This window comes from Zingiber officinale, chromosome 3B, assembly GCF_018446385.1.
Source record: "Zingiber officinale cultivar Zhangliang chromosome 3B, Zo_v1.1, whole genome shotgun sequence".
Classification (NCBI taxonomy): Eukaryota; Viridiplantae; Streptophyta; class Magnoliopsida; order Zingiberales; family Zingiberaceae; genus Zingiber; species Zingiber officinale.
The window spans coordinates 117,123,080-117,146,849 of NC_055991.1; the positions used below are offsets into that span (position 1 = coordinate 117,123,080).

The 23,770-nt window shown below is 40.0% G+C and overlaps 1 non-coding gene across 1 annotated transcript; it reads right to left on the reverse strand.

Annotated features, from left to right (window-relative positions):
- Positions 1 to 1,744: 1,744 nt before the first annotated feature.
- Positions 1,745 to 1,850, reverse strand: LOC121968905. Its single transcript, XR_006108422.1, has one exon. It is a non-coding gene; the product is annotated as a small nucleolar RNA R71 (small nucleolar RNA).
- Between the last annotated feature and the right edge of the window lie 21,920 nt (positions 1,851 to 23,770).

A 23,770-nucleotide genomic window follows, 5' to 3' on the forward strand; every position in this document is an offset into this window, starting at 1 on the left:
GGGAGAAGGCAAGATTTGGTGGTATCCTCCCATTCTTGGGAGGATTTCTGGGCGATTCGAGGGGAGTTCTTGACGATTACGACTCCGGAGCGAGGATTGGATCCGAAGACGAGACTTCTTCGTAGATAAGTTTTCTCTTTCCCCCTTTTCTTGGTTTCTTGGATTGGGGATTTAAGAAATGCTTGTAATCTTTATTTCTTCGGGTATTCTTCCTCGATTCATGGAGTAGATCTTGTATTCTAGGATTAAGGGAGTATTTGTATGATGGATTGATGAAATATCTTATGGATTTGCCAATTTCTTGTTTCAATGACATTGTCTTGCTTGTATCAATTAGATCTTGAATGATTAATGGTGATTTGTGCTTAATTCTCATTCTTGATTGATTGTTTGGATTTCTTGTGGACTTTGTAAAGATAAACTCTCACTCGATTATCCGAGGGATCCACGTGACATGTGTAAGCCCGTGTAAGGACGTTTGAGAGATAATCTTGAAGAGGAAATAGGAATATTCAAGAGAGTAGGATGGATCTTGTGATTAGTTTCTTGTATCTTGATAGATTAATAAGTTGTGGGCTTCTATGTTGATATCCGAGGAAGGCATAGTAATAGGTGCGTTTCTGTGTAAGGACAACGTAGGTTCACGTCTAATTGATCATATTTAGATACATTTCTCAGTTCTTAGCCGATTATCTATTGCAAGAGAGAACCAGCAACTTTCTACAAGTGTTTGGCAATTGAGGGATAAGAATTGGTGAACCATTTACATTCAAGAAATCTTACAAAGAAACCGAAACTCCTAGAATCTCCCTTTATCATAACCCAAAATACTAAACTCTTGTTTGTTGATCTTTAATATTAGATTTGTTTACCTTCACTTTGCATTTTAAACAATTGGATAGTTGTTTAGCTAATTCGCATTGAGACATTTCTAGTGCTTATTCCAGTCCCTGTGGATACGATAATCTTTTATATTACTTGCGACATTTCCGTACACTTGCGGAGCGTAACAAGTTTTTGGCGCCGTTGCCGGGGACTGCGCTATAACATTAGGAATTATCAATTGAGTTAGACTAAACATAACATTTGTTTTCCTTTCATATTGCATAGTTGTAACTAATTATTAGATTTTTGTTTTTTACTTTCTTGTATAACTTTTACTTCTTGTTAATTCTTTTTGTACAAATTCAATTCTGCATTTTTTATTCTTTTATTTTTCTCTTTTTCTGTTGAATTGTCATTTGCTATCTTGTTCTTGTGTATGCGAAGATCTAACTTTGCAGGGGAATTTTTTCCTTTTGACCCTGAGATTGACAGAACTTTCCATAAAAGAAGAATTCTGCAAAGGCAAATTGAAGAACAGGAACATTTGAACATGGCGAATAGACCACTCAAGGATTATGCAGCACCTTATGCAAGAGGTTTTCGATCTAGTATTTCAAGACTTTCAGTGGAAGCTAATAACTTTGAGATTAAACCCGCAATTATATCTATGGTGCAGCAGAACCAATTTGGTGGAGTTCCTCATGAAGACCCCAATCAACACTTAGAGGTCTTTTATGAAATATGTGGTACCATGAAAATGAATGGAGTTCCTTCAGAAGCAGTTAGATTATTATTATTTGGGTTTTCTTTAAGAGATAGGGCAAAGCAATGGCTGAATTCTTTGGCCCCTAATAGCATCACCACTTGGGAGCAGTGTGAGCAACAGTTTCTTGATAAATTCCACCAAGCAAAACAGCTCATATGAGGAATTTAATTGCAAGCTTCAAGCAAACTGACTCAGAATCTCTTTTTGAAGCATGGGATAGATATAATAGTATGCTCAGACAATGCCCACATCATGGGTTGGAAAGATGGTTAGTGTTGCACACTTTTTATAATGGTATCAACTATCATACCAAAGTGTCCCTTGATTCAGCTGCTGGAGGGGCACTTATGAATAAAAGTTTAGATGAAGCTGAAGAAATTATTGACAGTGTAGCACAAAATCATCATCAATGGGCAAATAAAAGAAGTGGTGGCTATTCTTCTGTAAACCCAACAATTAAAGCATCAGGGAAGTTTGATGTAGATGCAGTCACTCTTTTGTTTGCAAAATTGGACGCTCTTACAAAGAAATTTGAGAATATGGGGACTAGTGCTAATATGGTCAATGCTATTAGTACATCTTGTGAAGTATGTGGGAGTCCAGAGCACTCAAATGACTCATGTCCATTGGGAGCTATCACTGCACAAATCAATCAACTGGAACAATGTGATGCAATCATGAGTTACAATCAAAGGCAGAACAACCCATACTCAAATACTTATAACCCTGGATGGAAGAGCCATCCCAATTTTTCTTATAGAAATAATCAAGATCAAGGACCATCTATGGGGGCAAGACCAAATTTTCAAGCTGGGCAACAAAATTTTCAACTTCTATCTTCTCAAGGCTTAACAAAGTCAAATATTGAAAAGATGCTTGAAGAAATTATCTCAAGTCAGAATGAAATGAAGCAAGATTTAGCAAAGCTCATTCAGAGAATGGATAATTCTGAAAAGCATCAAAAGATCCAAGATAGTCAAATTTCCCAACTAGCTTCCTCATCATCCAGAGCACCAGGACAACTTCCAGGAAAACCTGATGTGAATCCTATGGAGCATTGCAATAGAATTGAGCTTAGGAGCGGACGGACCTTGGGAGACTCCCAAGTGACTGCTCCAAAAAGGATACAAAAAGAAGAAGAGCTCTCTCCTCTTATACCAAATCAGATTCAAGCTAATGAGGAGAGTACCATTGAGGTTGAAGAGACTCTTTCACTGAACCATCAAAGCAAAGCTGTCCCTTTTCCTCAGAGACTTACAATGCTCAAGAAAGATGAAGAATTTGGCAAGTTTTTAGAAAATTTAAGGAAATTTGTGTAGAGGTACCTCTTATTGATGCTATTCTTCAAATGCCTAGATTTTCCAAATTCCTGAAGGATCTCATGTCAAACAAGAGAAGAAGAGGAGAGGTTGAGACAATCGCGCTTAGTGAGGAATGTAGTGCTATTTTGGAGAAGAACACTTCCCCAAAACTAAAGGACCCAGGGAGCTTTTATATTCCTTGCAACATAGGAAAAGAATTTTTTGAAAAAGCTTTTTGTGATTTGGGGGCAAGTGTTAGCCTCATTCCCTATTCAATTTGTAATAAATTAGGTCTCAAAAACATTAAACTTACTACTATGGCACTTCAACTTGCAGATCATTCCTGCAGGTACCCTTTGGGTATTATAGAAGATGTGCCAGTAGAGGTGGATGAGAATGTTATTCCCACAGATTTTGTCGTGTTGGACATAGAAGATGACCCCAGGATTCCTATCATATTAGGAAGACCTTTCCTTGCTACAGCTGGAGCTATAATTGATGTCAAAAATCATAAGCTTTCTTTGGTAATTGGTAAGGAAAGGTTGGAATATGATTTATCTAATATCTCTAACCATGTCTCGTCTCTTTTAAATGCTTGTAGCAGGACAAGCATTTATAAACTTGAGGAATGGAATTTCCATCCTCATGGAAGGCCACCAAACGAAGGAGACAATGTGGTGGAAGATGTTGGGAGAAGATCTCCCAACAAAAATGAAAAGTATAACTGTCCTCCAAGGGCGAGGAAAAGAAGTGAATGATCAAGTTTGGTCGAGCTAAAGACCTTAAACAAGCGCTTCTTGGGAGGCAACCCAAGGGTTCTTTTAGTTAGTTTTGATTTGTATTTTAATTTCTTTTAGTTTGATGCATTCTTTTGATTTTGTTTTCAGGTTAGGTGCAAAACAGAGCCCGGCCGTGTGCTATACACGGCCAGGCAAAGGTTGTAGAGAAGGGAAGTGCTTGGGCCGTGTCATCCAGACACGGCCGTGTAGGATCTCTCGAGGAGAAAAAGGTCTAGCCCGTGTCTCAAACACGGCCGTGTAAAGAATCCCGAGGAGAAAAAGGTCTAGGCCGTGTCCCAAACACGGCCATGCAAAGAATTCCGAGAAGAAAGATGGAGAGGCCGTGTCCCAGACACGGCCGTGCGAAGAATCCAGAGAAGGAAGAGGGGGAGGCCGTGTGGATCTGCACGGCCCGTGTAGGAGAGTTATTAAAGTCTTCTTTCTACCTTACACGGCCAGATCTTGGCCGTGTTCTGCACACCCCCAACTCTCCAAAACATCTCTTTCTCTCCCAATCTCTTAAAAACTCCTCTCTAATCTCTCAAGATCTCTTAGATCTGGATTCTCCTCCTCTCTAAGACTTGGACTTTTTGTTCTCCTAACCTAAGATCTTTGCTCTTTGAAGTTTTGTTCATTGAGTTCCATTTTTCCAACCCTAGATAATTCTTCCCCTATCTAAACTCATCAAGATGTCCAACATTTTGAAGAAACTTCGCAAAGGAGGTGGTGGATCCAGTGGAGACAAAGAGAAGGAGCCATCAAAGGACAAAGGAAAACAACCAGTGAAGGGCAAAGGCAAAAAGACTTCACGCAACGAAGGTAGTGACAATGAATTCAATATTGTGTTTAGAAATGATGATCAAGTAACTAGATTTGCAATTCTTGTCAATAGAAAGATAGTGTGTACTAGATATATGGACCCAACTATTCTTGATATGCTTGGAATTAGGGAAGATGTAGATTTGATGATTGGGTTTTTGGATTGGAGTGATATTATGTACACACATTTGCCTACATATCCTCGTCTTATTTTGGAATTTTTAAGTTCATTGGATGTCCATTTTACTAATGAAGATGATTATTTTGGAAAAATCTCATTTAGACTAATGAATCAAGAATTTCTATGGGCATTTAGTGACTTTAATTCTTGTTTTGGATTAACCACCGGTAGCCCTCGTAGGTTTGATCCAAGGTTTAATTGGAATCATTTTTGGAATGCAATAACTGGGTTAGATCAACCTTATGAGCCTTCAAGAGCTAAGGCCTCCCATATGCAAAACCCCATCTTTAGGTATCTACATAGAGTCATGAGTAAAACTATTTTTGGTAGGGGAGAGAGTGATGGGGTGGTTAAAAAGATAGAGCTTTATGCTTTATGGGCTATGCTTTATAAGGTTGAATTTGATTCTGGTTTTCATTTTGTTCAAACCTTATTAAGATCTGCTAGGGCATCATCGGGATCAATTGTTTTTGGTGGTTTGATTACCCGAATAGCTTATAATTTAAATCTTAATGTTGATGGGTTGGAAATAATTCATGGTAATGACATGATTGACATTGATGCATGTCTTGCTATGAAAATGATCATTCGGGATGAGAATGGTTTCGTGTTTCCTAGGAGGAGTGATTCTCCTTTACCCCTTCCTTTTCCTGAACGAACTACTATTCGTAACCCGGCTAATTGGGTAATTTCTGAGTTAGATTTTGAGGATAACCCTTCTATACCTGGAGACACTGAGCCACATCATGAGCCCTCATCATCTGGACACCCGCAACCTTCTAGTTTTTGTTAGGACCGATGATCACGGCTAGAGAGGGGGGTGTGAATAGCCGCCCCAAATTACTCGTTTCTTTCTACAAATCAAAGTTAGCGCAGTGGAAAATACAACAAAGAAACGAAAGAGAAGAAAATCAAACCTTAACACAAGGATGTAACGAGGTTCGGAGATTAGGGCTCCTACTACTCGGCGTGTCCGTAAGGTGGACGAGTCCAGTCAATCCGTCGGTGGATGAGCCCCCGGAAAACCGGCTAATATGAACTCCTTCTGGGTGGAGAAACCTCGCCACAAAACTTGCAACAACAAGAAGGAGTACAAGAAATACAAGTAGAAAGACAAGAACAATGTACAAACACTAACTCGCCTTCTCGTCGACTGCCTGTGAAGCAACAACTTCTCGGACAACAGCAGCAGCTGACCGTCGACTGGAAGCTCACACGAAGCTTACTGGGGAGAGCTCAAACAAAGCTCAGATCGCAAGCAACAGCAAGCTAGAAGAAGGAGAGGAAGAAGAAGAGAGTCAGCCCTGTAGCCCTCGACCTCTTTATATTACCTGTGCCTGCGAAGAACCTGCAACGAAGACAGAAGACGCAGAACCTAGCCGTTGTTACTCACAACGGCTAGATTCAGATCGATCAGGCTTCACCCTGATCGGTCTGGGCCTTGCCTGATCGGTCGTGGGGACCGATCAGGCCCTGTGCTGATCGGTCGTGGGGACCGATAAGGCCCTGTGCTGATCGGTCCCCAGACCGGTCAGAAGGCTTCACAGAGAGTTGCCCAACTCTCTGTGTGGAATCTGATCGGTCCCTGGACCGATCCCACCTCAGGTGGTAGCGTCCCTGATCGGTCCCGGGGACCGATCAGGCTCCATGCTGATCGGTCCCCAGACCGATCAGTAAGCCCACAGAACCATGATCGCCTTCTGTTTGTTATCTGATTGGTCACCAAACCGATCAGATACACAAACGTATCACTGGATCGGTCTGCAGACCGATCCAGAGCTTGGTTTTTGCCCAAACCAAGTCCCAAGTCTCCCAAACCAACATCCGGTCAACCTTGACCTGTTGGTACATCATGCTTAGCATCCGGTCACTCCCTTGACCTGCTAAGACTCCTCACCAAGTGTCCGGTCAATCCCTTTGACCCACTTGGACTTTTCTCTTCGTGTCAAGTATCCGGTCACTCCCTTGACCTACTTGACCTTCTCAACACCAGATGCCCGATCATCCTTGATCCATCTGGATTTTTCCTTGCCCGGCTTCACTCACCAAGACTTTCACCTAGCTTCACTCACTAGGGTTTTCACCTGGCTTCACTCACCAGGATTTCCAATCTGCCCGGTTTCACTTACCAGGACTTTCCCACTGCCTGGCTTCACTCACCAGGACTTTCCCTTTCACCTAGCTTCACTCACTAGGACTTTCCGACTACCTGACTTTACTCACCAGGACTTTCCACATCCGGTCCAGAGAACGAGCTCCCGAGCCCTCTCTGACCTCAGTCCGGAGAACGAGCTACCGAGCCCTCTCCGACTTCCCATGTGCCAAGCTTCCATACTTGGACTTCTCCGTGCCAAGTCTCCATACTTGGACTTTTCCCGTGCCAAGCTCCCTGCTTGGACTTTTCACCATGCCAAACTCCCTGCTTGGACTTTTCCCGTGCCAAGCTCCCTGCTTGGACTTTTCCCGTGCCAAGCTCCCTGCTTGGACTTTTCCCGTGCCAAGCTCCCTGCTTGGACTTTTCCCAGTCAGGTCAATTCACCTCAGGTCAACCAGGTCAACCTTGACCATAAGGTTGCACCAACACTCTCCCATCAAAATACAACTCTTCTGGTTTTGTCAAACATCAGAATACAACTTGAGTCAGGTCAACTCGAGTCGGGTCAACCAGGTCAACCTTGACCTAAGGTTGCACCAACAATCTCCCCCTTTTGATGTTTGACAATACCTTTTAAGTTAGGCTAATCCAATAGCCTCAACTTTCCTCATGCCACTAGGTAATGAAACATAAGTTACAACTTTACATTCTCCTTCTAAGAAGGCAATCTCCTTCTTAGATAATGAAGGCCTAATTTAAATCCTTCATTCTCCCCCTATTGGCACACATCAACAAACTCTCCCCCTGAAGAGTAAGTTATCGTTGTTCACAACTTCACTCGTCGTGATCAACAAACTCTCCCACTAACTCCAATGTTCTTCCTTGAACATTCTCTAGACATTCTTCCCCTTTTTGACACACATCAAAAGGAGTGAATCAAGGTCAAGAGTTTCTTCCTAATGAAAGTCTCATACCTTTCATTGAAACTCTTAATTTCCCCCTTGACACTAGAGTCAACACTCAACTTAGTGATAATCCCATATCACTCAAGTCTTTAGGAGTAAAAACTCCCCCTAAAAGTCAACTTCCCCTTGACTAATAGGTAAAACTCTCCCTAAAAGTCAACTCCCCCTTGACCATTGCACCAACAATGTCTTGGAGAGTTTCAAGCATTTAGAAATCCAAAACACCAACTCCCAGCTGAAATTTCAGACAAAACAGTCAAAAAATCAGCATTTGGCACGCCCTGATCGGTCACCAGACCGATCAGGGATTCCCTGGATCGGTCACAGTGACCGATCCAGCATCCCCTGGATCGATCAGGCAACCTCCTGATCGGTCCACAAGTCTGATATCAGATTTTTGATTTCTTCTCCCGAAATTCAGAAACCTCTAAAAAATCACAGAAAATTTCAAAAATTGTAAAATTTTGAGGATACATTCCTCATAACATACACTATCATGGAAAAATAATTTTCGATGAAAATAACTTCCATTTTCAAATCTTGATACAAAGTTCAAAAACTTTGAAATAGTTCAAAGTTAAGTCAACTTTGTATTACAATGTTCAATGATGAATGCTATCACTAAAATGGCTTCATCAAGGTTTTTCAAATCAATTTCAAAATGATTTTAAACCTTTTAATTTAGGACCATAATCTTAGGGCTAAATGTACATGACTTGTACAAATGCTTTCCCTATGATCCTCAATTTAGAATTAGGCTCATCTAGGTACAAGAGCTATGCACCTTGATCCTAACTCATCATCCTAATATCTCACACACATCTAAAGTGTATCAAACTCATCCAAGTCAATTTTGATGTGAGATATGAGTTTAGGTCAACTTTGGCTAAATTCTCATGCATTTTCTAAACACCTATTTGATCTCAATATCAAATTGTGTTTTTATCCTTAAATCAATTTCATTGATTATTAATGCAAGAGATGATGACATGGCATAAAATGATGTCATAAATAGAAGCATGTTCCAATTTCATGATGTCATGGCATAAAGTATAAAACTTAAAATAAGCATGACATATAATTAGCCTAAGCATGATCATGACATTTTGAATGATAATAAGTTAAACATGATGTCATGGCATGACATATGGCAAACAACCATGGTAAGTTAGCACAAATAAAATACCTAGATTACCTATCTAAGTATCCTTAACACCTTAGCTAACTTAAAATCTAAACCTAGATTGCTCAAAGTGCTTCAAGAAAATGCCCAAACCTAAGTTGGCATTCCTATTTTTCTTGATTAATTTATGTCACTTAACATTCAGTATATCCTCAAATATTGGCATATTCCATATTTCCTCAAGAATAGCACCTTTTTAATTAAGGCCTAGATTGTCTTAAATTCCTAAGAGAGTACCAAGACCCCAACTTGGTATTTCTCTAGGTTTTCCTAACTTGTGCCAATAAAGATTAAAGTCGATATATTTTTTTTAAATATGGCACAATTTACTCTTCAAGGAGTAAATGATAAATCCATTTCATTTTCAAAGATTCACAAAACCTTGAAAATGTTCCTTGAGTGTCAATTTCCTCAAAGTTGGGTTAACTACCCTTCTAATCGGAGTTGACACTCTCTAACCCATCTATGGGGTTGAGAAGATGCTCCTAGGAACCCAATACCTATTAGAGCTCATTGGGTTCACTAAATATTCACTAGGGATAACTTCCCTAGCAACCCTCCTAATGACCCTCTTAGGCTTTAAAGCCTTGGCCATTTGGGACTCATCAAGATCAACTCTAGGGGTGACTCCCCTTGCGACCTTGGTGTTGGTCTTCCTAGCCCTAGGTTTTGTTCCATAATCGAATGGAACATTATGATAGGTGGGCTTGACCATTTGGGACTTAGGTTTGTGACCCAAACCTTTCTTGTCCTTAGGCTTTGAAATTTGACCCTTAGACCCTAGAGTTGACTTCTCTAAATTCTTTAGGGCCTTTCCTACAGAGTCAAGTCTTGACCTCAAGACTTGATTTTCTTTCTCTAATACCTCAAGCTTTGATTTGTCATTTTTCCTAGAGGTATTCCTAGGCATATGTCTAGTTGTTTTGGGATTTCTACCTAGGTTCTCCTTAGCCTTAGATGAGTTAATTCTAGGGTTGACATTTCTAGTATTATCCTTATCTAGGCTCACATGTTTGGCACCTAAGCATGTGTATCGATTTCTAATGTTATCATGCTTACCATTATTAACAATAGCAATAAGGCTACTAGCATGTGTCTTATTATTATTGCAATAATGTGCCTTAGAGATTACCTTAGGGTTTGCCTTACCTCCCCCTATCGATGTGCTCGTCTTCTTGTCCTTGTGAGGTTGCCTCCCCCTCGGACATTGGCTCCGATAATGTCCCCTTCGCTTGCATTGGAAACACACCACGTGCTCCTTGCTCTTGCGTATCGGGACTCCGGCTTCCTTGATCTTTGGCGCCGGTGGAGTTTTCCTAACCATCTTTGGACATTTACTCTTGTAGTGCCCAAATTCCCTACACTCAAAGCACATTATGTGTAATTTGCTAGAAATTAAAATGCTTGAGTTACCTAGGGTTGAGGATGGATGAAGACTTTCTTCTTCATCCCTTCCGGAGGTAGAAGCTTCTTCCTCTTGCTCCATTCTTGAAGAAGAACTCTCCTCCTCTTCTTTTTTAGATGTTGAGTAGCCCTCAACTTCTAATTCCTCTCCTCCATGATGTGAGCTACTTGGCTCACTTGACTCCTCTTCATGACTTGAAATGGAGCTTCCCTCATGGAGCTTGGCCAAGTTGTTCCACAACTCCTTGGCATTGTTATATCCACCTACCTTACACAAAATATCATTAGGTAATGAAAATTCAAGAATTTTCGTTACCTCATTGTTGATTGTGGATTGGTGGATTTGCTCCTTCGTCCACTTTTTCTTCTCTAGGGTTTTTCCGTCTTTATCCACCGGATGGATAAACCCTACTTGCACACAACTCCAATGAATTAGGTTAGTCATAAGAAAGTACTTCATTCTTACCTTCCAAAACGCGAAGTCGTAGCACTCGTAGAAGGGTGGAAACGTGATGTCTTCTCTGAGTTGATCCATTTTCTAGCTTGTGCTCCCCCGGGTGTTAATCCGACGAAGAGCAACCTTGCTCTGATACCACTTGTTAGGACCGATGATCGCGGCTAGAGAGGGGGGTGTGAATAGCCGCCCCAAATTACTCGTTTCTTTCTACAAATCAAAGTTAGCGCAGCAGAAAATACAACAAAGAAACGAAAGAGAAGAAAACCAAACCTTAACACAAGGATATAACGAGGTTCGGAGATTAGGGCTCCTACTCCTCGGCGTGTCCGTAAGGTGGACGAGTCCAGTCAATCCGTCGGTGGATGAGCCCCCGGAAAACCGGCTAATATGAACTCCTTCTGGGTGGAGAAACCTCGCCACAAAACTTGCAACAACAAGAAGGAGTACAAGAAAGACAAGTAGAAAGACAAGAACAATGTACAAACACTAACTCGCCTTCTCGTCGACTGCCTGTGAAGCAACAACTTCTCGGACAACAGCAGCAGCTGACCGTCAACTGGAAGCTCACACGAAGCTTACTGGGGAGAGCTCAAACAAAGCTCAGATCGCAAGCAGCAGCAAGCTAGAAGAAGGAGAGGAAGAAGAAGAGAGTCAGCCCTGTAGCCCTCGACCTCTTTATATTACCTGTGCCTGCGAAGAACCTGCAACGAAGACAGAAGATGCAGAACCTAGCCGTTGTTACTCACAATGGATAGATTCAGACCGATCAGGCTTCACCCTGATCGGTCTGGGCCTTGCCTGATCGGTCGTGGGGACCGATCAGGCCCTGTGCTGATCGGTCCCCAGACCGATCAGAAGGCTTCACAGAGAGTTGCCCAACTCTCTGTGTGGAATCTGATCGGTCCGGACCGATCCCACCTCGGTGGTAGCGTCCTGATCGGTCCCGGGGACCGATCAGGCTCTAACCATGATCGCCTGTTTGTTATCCGATCGATCAGATACACAAACGTATCACTGGATCGGTCTGCAGACCGATCCAGAGCTTGGTTTTTACCCAAACCAAGTCCCAAGTCTCCCAAACCAACATCCGGTCAACCTTGACCTGTTGGTACATCATGCTTAGCATCCGGTCACTCCCTTGACCTGCTAAGACTCCCCACCAAGTGTCCGGTCAATCCCTTTGACCCACTTGGACTTTTCTCTTCGTGTCAAGTATCCGATCACTCTCTTGACCTACTTGACCTTCTCAACACCAGATGCCCGATCATCCTTGATCCATCTGGATTTTCCCTTGCCCGGCTTCACTCACCAAGACTTTCACCTAGCTTCACTCACTAGGGTTTTCACCTGGCTTCACTCACCAGGATTTCCAATATAATCTGCCCGGTTTCACTTACCAGGACTTTCCCACTGCCTGGCTTCACTCACCAGGACTTTCCCTTTCACCTAGCTTCACTCACTAGGACTTTCCGACTGCCTGACTTTACTCACCAGGACTTTCCACATCCGGTCTAGAGAACGAGCTCCCGAGCCCTCTCTGACCTCAGTCCGGAGAACGAGCTACCGAGCCCTCTCCGACTTCCCATGTGCCAAGCTTCCATACTTGGACTTCTCCGTGCCAAGTCTCCATACTTGGACTTTTCCCGTGCCAAGCTCCCTGCTTGGACTTTTCACCATGCCAAACTCCCTGCTTGGACTTTTCCCATGCCAAGTCCCTGCTTGGACTTTTCACCATGCCAAACTCCCTGCTTGGACTTTTCCCATGCCAAGCTCCCTGCTTGGACTTTTCCCGTGCCAAGCTCCCTGCTTGGACTTTTCCCACGCCAAGCTCCCTGCTTGGACTTTTCCCACGCCAAGCTCCCTGCTTGGACTTTTCCCAGTCAGGTCAATTCACCTCAGGTCAACCAGGTCAACCTTGACCATAAGGTTGCACCAACACTCTCCCATCAAAATACAACTCTTCTGGTTTTGTCAAACATCAAAATACAACTCGAGTCAGGTCAACTCATGTCGGGTCAACCAGGTCAACCTTAACCTAAGGTTGCCCCAACAGTTTTATGGAGCCTGCTAGGCATTCTTTTGCATATGGCACGGGATCTTCTAGGTTTGATTTTTCAGATTTTCGTACGTCTCTAAAATCACTTCATGAGAAGCAAGATGCCCAACGAAAAATATTGGAGGGGCGCTTCTCTTTATCTGATGATCAGTTTAGGGAGGTACAAAATCATTTTCAGTTTACGAGGAATTTTCAAGGTCAAGTAGCTGAGTTTGTGCAGGATTATGATACTGATCAGGCTAGGATGAGAGATTTTATGCAGAGCATCATGCTTACTAGCCAACAAGTAGATGCTTTATATGAGTATCATAGATCCTTGGGTGAAATTCCAAGTTTTCCTAGTTTTCCTATTGGCCAACCACGTCGTAGACCTCCTTTCCCTCGTCCACCTCCACCTCCTCCACCATATTGATTTCATCGGGACGATGAAAAGTTTAAGTCTGGGGGGTGTCATGTACTGTTTAGTTTGGTTTTCAGTTTTTAGTTTTTGTTAGTTTTTCATGTTGGTTCTTATTTTCATTGCTTGTTTCTTTATTTTGCTTGTTTTTGAAATAATCATGGCAAAAAAATTTTTTGAGAACATCAAATCTTCACTTATATGCTTTCTTGGATTCAAGTGAAATGTTAGCACGATTATTGTCTTGATTCATGATGTTCGAATGATGCTAGTAGTAAACTTTGTGTAGTTCTTTTTTCTATCTTGGGAAGCATTAATAGGCTAAAAATCTTATGGTGATGAGTTTTAGTTTTGGTTCAACCTTAAGGATTTTATCTTCACTACACTTGTGCTTGATGCTTGAATAGTTGATGTCATTGAAATAGTCATGATTCATCTTGTTTGCTTAGTACTTGATTTCCATGGTGATTTCTCAACTTTCATTTTGGTTACTGGATGAGGCTCAAATCATTAAAGCTCATTTGGAAAAATCAAAATATCCCAACATGTGTGCTAAAAGTACATTTGTGAATAAGTTTTGCACAATGCAAACACTTATAAAAAAAAATAAGGGATATAAAAAATAGTTGTCATGAGTGGAATCTAGCAAGTCACCCCTTTGAGACCGAGTTAGGTTACTGGGGAAATGACTGCTTAGCTTCCCTTGAGATTGAGCACACCTTTGAGACCTTGGGTTAGTTGAGAAATATGAACCAAGTGAATGGTGAGTAAGTGTCTATCACTGGTTACTCGTCTTTCACTGAAAACACTAGGAATTCAAATTTGATGACGACTTGGCTAGGACATGGATTGAGACTTGAAGGATGTTGAGTTACTTTTACACTGTGCACAAGATTCTTATGCTTGAACCATACTTTACTTGTTTCCATGATCACGCTTGTTAATGAAACTTTTTGATAGAGTTAGGAAAGTGCACTAGGTTTTATGAATGTGTTGTAGAACATATGAATTTAGACTGCAGCATTTTTCTTGAGGACAAGCAAAGGTTTAAGTCTGGGGGTGTGATGTGCGTAGATTATATACTCTTTTATGCATGTTTTTACGCACATTTACATACTTTGAGCATGCTTGATCTATGCATTTTTATACTTCCAGCTTTCCTTTTAGCATATTTACTCTTTTGGTTTGGAGATCTGCTTTTTGTGCATTTTCTGCACATAGGACTCGAAATTGGTGAAGATTATGCGTCCTCGGGCAAGCTTGGAAGGAATTGAAGGGAGAGAGCATCAGGCCGTGTACCACACACGGTAGTTTTAACAGAAGGGAAGAGGACATGGCGTGTGAATCTAACACGGTCGTGTCTTGATTGAAGAAATTAGGCGGATGCCTTACATGGCGTGTAGATCTACACGTGTAAGGTTTCGAGCCAAGCGGTGGTGGCTGTGCACCACACGTGTAGCATTTCCAGAGAAGAAGGTCTGGCCGTGTGAGTCACACTGCCGTGCAGCTTTGGCAGAGACATGGCGGTGAATCTCACACGGTGTGGCGCCCGATTTCCTCCTCTATTTAAACCCTCCTTCATGAATTGAAAGGGGATCTCTCCCCCTTTGGGAGAAGGCAAGATTTGGTGGTATCCTCCCATTCTTGGGAGGATTTCTGGGTGATTCGAGGGGAGTTCTTGACGATTTCGACTCCGGAGCGAGGATTGGATCCGAAGACGAGGCTTCTTCGTAGATAAGTTTTCTCTTTTCTCTTTTCTTGGTTTCTTGGATTGGGGATTTAAGAAATGCTTGTAATCTTTATTTCTTCGGGTATTCTTCCTCGATTCATGGAGTAGATCTTGTATTCTAGGATTAAGGGAGTATTTGTATGATGGATTGATGAAATCTCTTATGGATTTGCCAATTTCTTGTTTCAATGACATTGTCTTGCTTGTATCAATTAGATCTTGAATGATTAATGGTGATTTGTGCTTAATTCTCATTCTTGATTGATTGTTTGGATTTCTTGTGGACTTTATAAAGATAAACTCTCACTCGATCATCCGAGGGATCCACGTGACAGGTGCAAGCCCGTGTAAGGACGTTTGAGAGATAATCTTGAAGAGGAAATAGGAATATTCAAGAGAGTCGGATGGATCTTGTGATTAGTTTCTTGTATCTTGATAGATTAATAAGTTGTGGGCTTCTATGTTGATATCCGAGGAAGGCATAGTAATAGGTGCGCTTCTGTGTAAGGACAACGTAGGTTCACGTCTAATTGATCATATTTAGATACATTTCTCAGTCCTTAGCCGGTTATCTATTGCAAGAGAGAACCGGCAACTTTCTACAAGTGTTTGGCAATTGAGGGATAAGAATTGGTGAACCATTTACATTCAAGAAATCTTACAAAGAAACCGAAACTCCTAGAATCTCCCTTTATCATAACCCAAAACACTAAACTTTTGTTTGTTGATCTTTAATATTAGATTTGTTTACCTTCACTTTTCATTTTAAACAATTGGATAGTTGTTTAGCTAATTCGCATTGAGACATTTCTACTGCCTATTCCAGTCCCTGTGGATACGATAATCTTTTATATTACTTGCGACATTTCCGTACACTTGCGGAGCGTAACAGCTACAGGGTTTACAATAAGGTTAGCTTAAGAATTGAAGAAACTACTAATGTGAAATTTGAAGAATCCAAACAAAACCTAGAATAAACACAACATCAATCAATTGAATTTGTTCAAGAAAATAATAATTCTGAAGGAACCAACCAAATCCTAAGTCATGAAGAAGAAGAACCACCTCGAGAGAGTCAACCCCCTAGAACAATAAGAGTCAATCCAAATCACCCAACTGATCAAATAATTGGTGACCCAGATCTTAGGGTTCAAACTAGATCTTCCTTTAGAAATCTAAGTCAAATATCTTTAATCTCAAAAATTGAACCCAAAACCATAGCTGAATCACTACTTGACTCAGACTGGGTTATAGCTATGCAAGAAGAATTAGCTCAATTTGAGCGTAATGAAGTTTGGGACTTGGTACCACCACCCAAGAATAAGAAAATAATAGAAACAAAATGGGTATTTAGAAACAAATTAAGTGAAACTGGAGAAATTACTAGAAATAAGGTCAGGCTAGTTGCTAAGGGGTTCAGTCAAGTGGAAGGACTTGACTATGATGAAACATATGCTCCAGTGGCTTGACTAGAGTCCATTAGGATGTTACTAAGTTATGCAGCACACAAAGGGTTTAGACTATGCCAAATGGATGTTAAGTCAGCATTCCTAAATGGACTAATAAAAGAAGAAGTCTATGTAGGACAACCACCTGAGTTTGAGAGTCTAGAACACCCTGATTATGTCTATAAATTGAAGAAAGCCTTATATGGACTTAAGCAAGTACCTAGGGCTTGGTATGAAAGACTAACGTCTTACCTAATCTCTAAAGGGTTTAACCAAGGTCAAATTGACCCAACCTTATTTGTCAAATTAATAAAATAAGATATTTTATAGCACAAATTTACATAGATGATATAATCTTTGGTTCAACAAATTCAGAATTTTTAGATGAATTTACAAGTTTAATGGAACACGAGTTTGAAATGAGTCTGGTAGGCAAATTAACCTACTTTTTAGGATTACAAATCAAATAGACAAATGAAGGTAACTACATTTATCAACAAAAATATACTAAGGAATTACTTAAAAAATTTGGAATGGAAAACACCAAAGAGATAAAAACACCTATGGCAGTAAACACAATCTTAGATGATGATCCCAATGGAAAACCAGTTGATCTAAAATATTATAGAAGTGTCATAGGTAGCCTACTATACTTAACTGCAAGTCGACCGGATATCTTATTTGCACTTAGTATGTGTGCCAGATACCAAACCTGTGCTAAAGAATCTCATTTGACTCAAGTCAAAAGAATCTTTAGATACCTTAAAGGAACAACAAATGTAGGTATTTGGTATCCTAGGACTAATAATTTTGAATTAATAGGGTACTCTGACTCAGATTATGATGGATGCAAATTAGACCGCAAAAGCACAAGTGACGGATGTCAATTATTAGGTCCATCACTTGTCAGCTGGTTTAGTAGAAAGCAACACTGTGTTGTCTTATCCACAACTGAGTCAGAATATATAACAATAGGAGAGTGTGTTGTACAATTATTATGGATGATGCACACCCTAAAAGATTTTAACTTGAACCTTACAAATGTTAGAGTCTTAATTGATAACATTAGCTCAATTAACCTAACAAAAAATCCAGTGCATCATTCCAGAACTAAACACATTGAAATTATGCATCATTTTATCAGGGATCATGTTACTAAAGGGGATATTGAACTCAAATACATTGAGTTCAAATCCAATTTAGCTGACATATTCACAAAACCACTCCTTGAAAGTGAATTTAGCAATCTGCGTAGAAAATTAGGAATGTGCTTAATAGACTAGGACTTTTCAAAATTCAAAAACTATTTTTCAAAAATAATTGTTTTAAATTCTAGGTTAAAATTGTTTTATTTTTTTAAAACCTTCCTACTTTTAGAATGTCACGCCCCCAAAGGAGTTTCTGCCAGACAAAAATCCGACAGCATCTCCCCTATACCGATGACAATCTAAAGCATTAATACAAGCAAAATACATCAGCCACATGCGGCTGGAATATTTATATACACAACCACGCAATTATAATAACAGCCCACACGGCTGGAATGAAACAATCACAACCACGCAGTTATATATAAAACAACTCACACGGCTGTACCAAAAACCAACATAGCGGAAAAACGAAAACGGAAAGCCCAATACAACACAATTAACACACTGCTAGCCGGCTAGGCTTTATACAACAACCACAACAACAAATACAACAACCCACCAAAAACAACAAATACAAACAAAACATATACAAAACCAAAGACGGCCTTCGGATGTGACGTAGGACCCGGCAGACAGGATACTCCGAGAGACACTCCAACCATCTACCTGAAAACATAAAAATACACATGCGGTGGTGAGTATAGGTAACTCAGCGGGTAATAGAAAAGATAGTGCATGGCCCATAAACACACATGGAGATCACAAGTATACAGTCTCAGTAGGGAAATAAAGAACATGATCATACTATCGTAATCAATGCATCTGGACATACCTGACCTACTAACCTGACATACATACTGTACAAACCACAACCGACATAATGATAGATACATACCCAATCTGAAATCAACACCTGGTACAATGGTCAGTAAACTCACCGGATCTGCAACAGACATACCCGTGACACCTGTGCAATATAAAAACGACTACATATACATGTAAAATAAATGACATGTATGCAGCATGACAACCATATGCAACAATCATATCGCAAACAAATGCAACATACCACAAACACATGCAACTAGTATCTACTAGGCATGTATGCAAATATATCCACAGATGCACCGCGCATCATATGCAAATATGCATGCATGCTCCATGGTCACCCCCGACACCTCCCAGACACCACGACCCCGGTTTGGCCGAGAGGCTTGAGTCCGTGACAAACCGTACAAACCTCACGCACGTAATCGCTATAAAGCGACTGAGGCGACAGTATACTATATAGTTATCTAACTACATAGCTAAGGGTCCCTGACCACTCACAACTCAAGCCCTCTGACTACTGTACCCTCAAGACTCACTACATCAGAGTGATCGAGGCTGACAGAGTAAAAATACTGAGCAGCTGAGTAAGCGCGACAGGACATAGCTCCACTCCCAGCTACCACTCTCCATCAGTGGTAGAGTGGACAGCTATAAAAACTGACAACCCTCTCAACTACAAAGGAGACGATAGTCGTCAGTATGCAATGAATGATGAACATGATATATATATATATATATAATCATGATACAGACACCGTCATCATCCATGCAAACTCTAACTCCACATAAGCACTCCACCACATGAATATAATCGTCATGGTAAATCCACACATCCCACCAAACACATGTACACAACTACACACGTATAATCAACCAAAAATCTCCAATAATCCCACTAGACACATATGCACAGAACGTAAGTACAATCAACATGCATCCTCCAATAACAAACACATCAGACACGTGTATAATCCACAAACCTACAATCAACACAACTCCTCCAAAAGTACATAACCAAACACGTGTGCACATACAACATGCAAATGTACGGTCAACATGATGTTTCCTAAAACACATATCATCCTACGTACAATCCCGATCATACACACAATCAGCATGATAATACAAACAACCCGACAATCCCTACAATACATACTCTACACGTGTGAACATAGCAGAGTAGATATCAAGAGTGGAGACTGTATATGAATTAAATAGATCATCACAAGGGTCAAGCATAAGTATCATGCAGGAAAAACAGCAACCGATCATGATATAAGATAAAGTAACCTAATCCGTCAAATAACAACCATGCACTAAGATCAAAGAAAATCTACATAGAGGCAGAGGAAGAAATACCCGCCTTTATACGTAGATCGTATCAAGTAGTCTCACGTTGAGACGCTCCTCCCGAATCCAAGTCCTGCGAGTCACATGATATATAGTTTAGCTATTCACATAAACAACAGCTAGCTAAACCCCGAACCTAATCCTACGTAAATTAGGTAACCATGTTTAATTCCACCTAAAGATCCAATTAAATGATAAATCCATCCTTAACCCAACTCTTTCTAAATCCAAACACAATCCACAATCATCACACTAATCAAATCTCCTCATGAATTCAACATGCATAATTCTTCCACATAATCAATCCCTAACCACCACATCAAGTACTCATAAATCTAAGCAAGCATAAACCCTACCATACTCTAGAAACTAATTTTAACAACATACTAATGAATCCAACAGAATTACTTCATTGGAACATCCTTTACCTTAGGAGGTAGCAGCTGATCAACACTCAGCTCCCACCAGAACCCTGCCAATAGCTGCCAAAGAAGCATTCATACATCAATCCTTCCAAAAATTTGTCCAAGAAGCAAATCGTACAGCAATGCATCTGATGAATCCTACAACCTGAATCACACTCACCCCAATTGATCCCTTACCTCTTTATCCGAGAGCTACCAAAGAACCCAACCAGAAGAATTGAAGAGGGCAGCGAACAGTAAAGGAGCATTCCACCAGTATGTGAATCCAAGGCCTCCTTCTAGTCCAAATCAGAAAGAATACCACAAACAAACCTAATTCACAAAAATTCTTGAATTCACAGCATTTCCAAACAAGGTCTTACCTTAATTGATCACCTACAGCCGATGTCATGCGATCCACCTCGGCTGGTGACGATCGACAATGCCCTCCAGTGAACAGATCGAAGAGGAGAAGAGAAAGGGTTCGATCGGCCGGAAAAGATACGAATCAACCTCTTCACGCCGTGCCCTAGATGTTGAACCGCCACCCATCGCGCACAAGGAACCAATGAGGAAGCGATTGGGGTCAGCATCTTCAAGATTCCGGTGAGGTCCTCAGGCGACGTGGTGAGGCCAAGACTGTCGGGGAAGAGTTGTCCTCTGTCGGCGTCACTGCGTCACCGACGCATCCCGCACGAATGGCTGGCGAGAGTGGCACGACCACAGTGAGGGAGAAGGTAGAGAGCTCGGCGACTTGGTACCCAAGAGGATTTACTGGTGATGAGATGTCAGAGGAGGAGATCATTCGCCGACGGTGAGCTCGCGGCGATCGGCACAGGGGTGACATCACGCGCGCGAGGAAAGGTCCGGGATCGGGATCGGGATCGGGATCGGGGAGAACGGGGGTAGGATCGGGCATAAGAAAAATTAATTAGGTTTATATATATATATATAACTTAGGTTTAAGTAATTAAAACCTAAGTTAATTCCTCAACCAAATCCCACCTTAATTGGGTATTCCAAACTACCCTGAATCCATACTCTCAAAACGGGTCATACGGACTCCGTTTAAATCCTGAAAGATTTCTAAAAATCCCCGAAAAATCCAATATGATTTTTCGTCCAATAACATTTATTATTTGATTTTATGATATCTTACATAGAATTTCAAAACAATTTTAGCCTTAGACTAGAAAAATTCCTTTAGAAATCAAGTTCCCCCAGGACTAGTATTTGAGCATCTCACCAACACCCTAGGTTTACTTTGCTTGTGATTGACATACATAGAAAGGGGTGAGATGTATAGGCCAATTGCTTGGACTTAAGATGCTTATGTCAGTGCATCAATATAAATCTGGGCGTTAAATACCAAACATATATTAATCAAGTTAAGTTATTCAGTTTAGTCAACCGCTAACTGATTACAATGAACTTAACTTGACTAACCAAGTGAAAGCTGCTATCTTCTGATAGTCAGTAAGTACCTAATTGGTTAGACAACTATTTTAGATGTCAGGTTTAGGGGGATGATTAAACACCAAAAATTATTTTCTCCACCTTCAACATAATATCTTTTCTAAAATTTTTAGGTTTGAGATTGAATTTTGATTTTCGAATTTAAAGTTTTAACAAACGTAGTCAGTGTTGAAAAGTAGATTTTTCAAACTTAGGGGGCGTTTGGTTTAAGATAATAGGAGTGGGGAATGGGAATGAGAATCATTGATTGCCATTGTTAATGTTTGGATTATAGGAATAGGAATACAAATAAGGGAATAAATATTTGAAATTGGGTAATAACTCATTCCCATGTATCTCCCCTTCAATGAGCCATTACCCTATTTTCATCCATCAAAATATTCCCTTATTCCAAAAATACCCTTGACTTAAAACTAAAATTTTCTCCATTAATATCAAATATCAAAATATATTTATTTATTTTTTTCTTTCATATCACTTCCCTCTCCTTGTTCTCTCTCATCATATTTTCTCTCTCATCATTTTATCACATACTTTCTCTCTCCTTAATCTCTCCTATCACACTCTCTTTCCCCTTTTTTTCTCATTACACTTTCTCTCTCATCACACTTTCTCTCTCCTCAATATCTCCCATCACACTCTTTTCTCTTTTTTTCTTATCATGCTTTCTCTCTCATCACACTTTCTCTCTCCTCAATATCTCCCATCACACTCTCTTTTCTCTTTTTTTCTCATCACACTTTCTCTCTCAACACACTCTCTCTCATCATACCTTCTCTCTCCTCAATCTCTCCCATCATACTCACTGTTCTCTTATTTTCTCATCACACTTTCTCTCTCACCATACTTTCTCTCTCCTCAATCTCTCTCATCACACTCTCTCTCCTCAATTTTTCTTATTATAATTTCTCTCTCTTCATCCTCTCCCATCATACTTTCTCTCACATCATATTTTCTCTCTCATCATGCTCTCTCTCATCACACTCTCTTTTCTCATTTTCGCTCATTACACTTTCTCTTTCTTTATTCTTTCTCATCACACTTTCTCTCTCATCATACTTTCTCTCATCATTCTCTTTCATCATCTTTTTCTCTCACATTCATCTTTCTCTCACATCTAATTCTTTCTCTTATTTTCCTTTAAGGGTAAAAAAGAAAATTTTGATTTATTCCGATAGAAGATATGCAACTAACCAAACATTACTTTTAAGAGTGATATCCATACTCATACCCATTCTCATTTCACACTACAATGATTCTCATTCCGATTCCTATTCCTAGGAAAGAACCAAACGCCCCCTTAGTTTTGAAATCTTTAATTTTGAAAACTTATGTTTCAAATTTTTTATAAACCTATTTTTGAAAACTAGCTTCTATAAAACTAAATTCTTCAATTAAATCTTATAAACTAAGATTTTGAATCTGGTGCAAACTTAGTTTTAGTCAATTTTGAAAAGCAAATATCTTTTAAAAACTCAGCTTTGAAATTTTTTGATTTTTCAGATTTGAAAAGTGTTTCAAAATTAAAACTTATGTTTGAAAATTTTCTTGATAATTCTAGTTTTGAAAACTTAACCTTAAAATTTTGATTTTGAAAACTTATGTTTGAAAAATACTTCAAATTTGAAACGTATTTTGGAAAATTTAAAACTTGATCCTAAAATTTGAAACGTATACACTTATACTGGAAACTTAGCTTTTTCAAATTTATGATTAGAAAATTTTCCTTGAGTTTGCAAAGTCATTTTTGAAAATTAAATTAATTTTGCAAAAATTATCTTTTAAGTTATCTTGCTACAATTAGCTATGTTTTCAAAACTTAGATATTTTCTAAAAGCTAAAGCTAATCAAATCTTCAAAAGTTTAAACTCCCCCAAGTTAACTTGACATCATTCTTAACATTTTAACTTGGTATGTATTCTGTATTTTTGAGTGTTTAACTTATGTCCTTGTTTGATGAATGCCAAAGGAGGAGGGATAGGTGGTTAAGTTAGAGAAACAAAATGTCAAAGTTAAAAGCTAACTTAAACCTCATGCTAAAACAAAATGTCAAAGTTAAAAACTAACTTAAACCTCATGCTGGTTTTTACTCGCATATTTTTCACTAACTTAACCAGGTTGTCATTCCATCAAAAAAGGGGAGATTGTTGGTG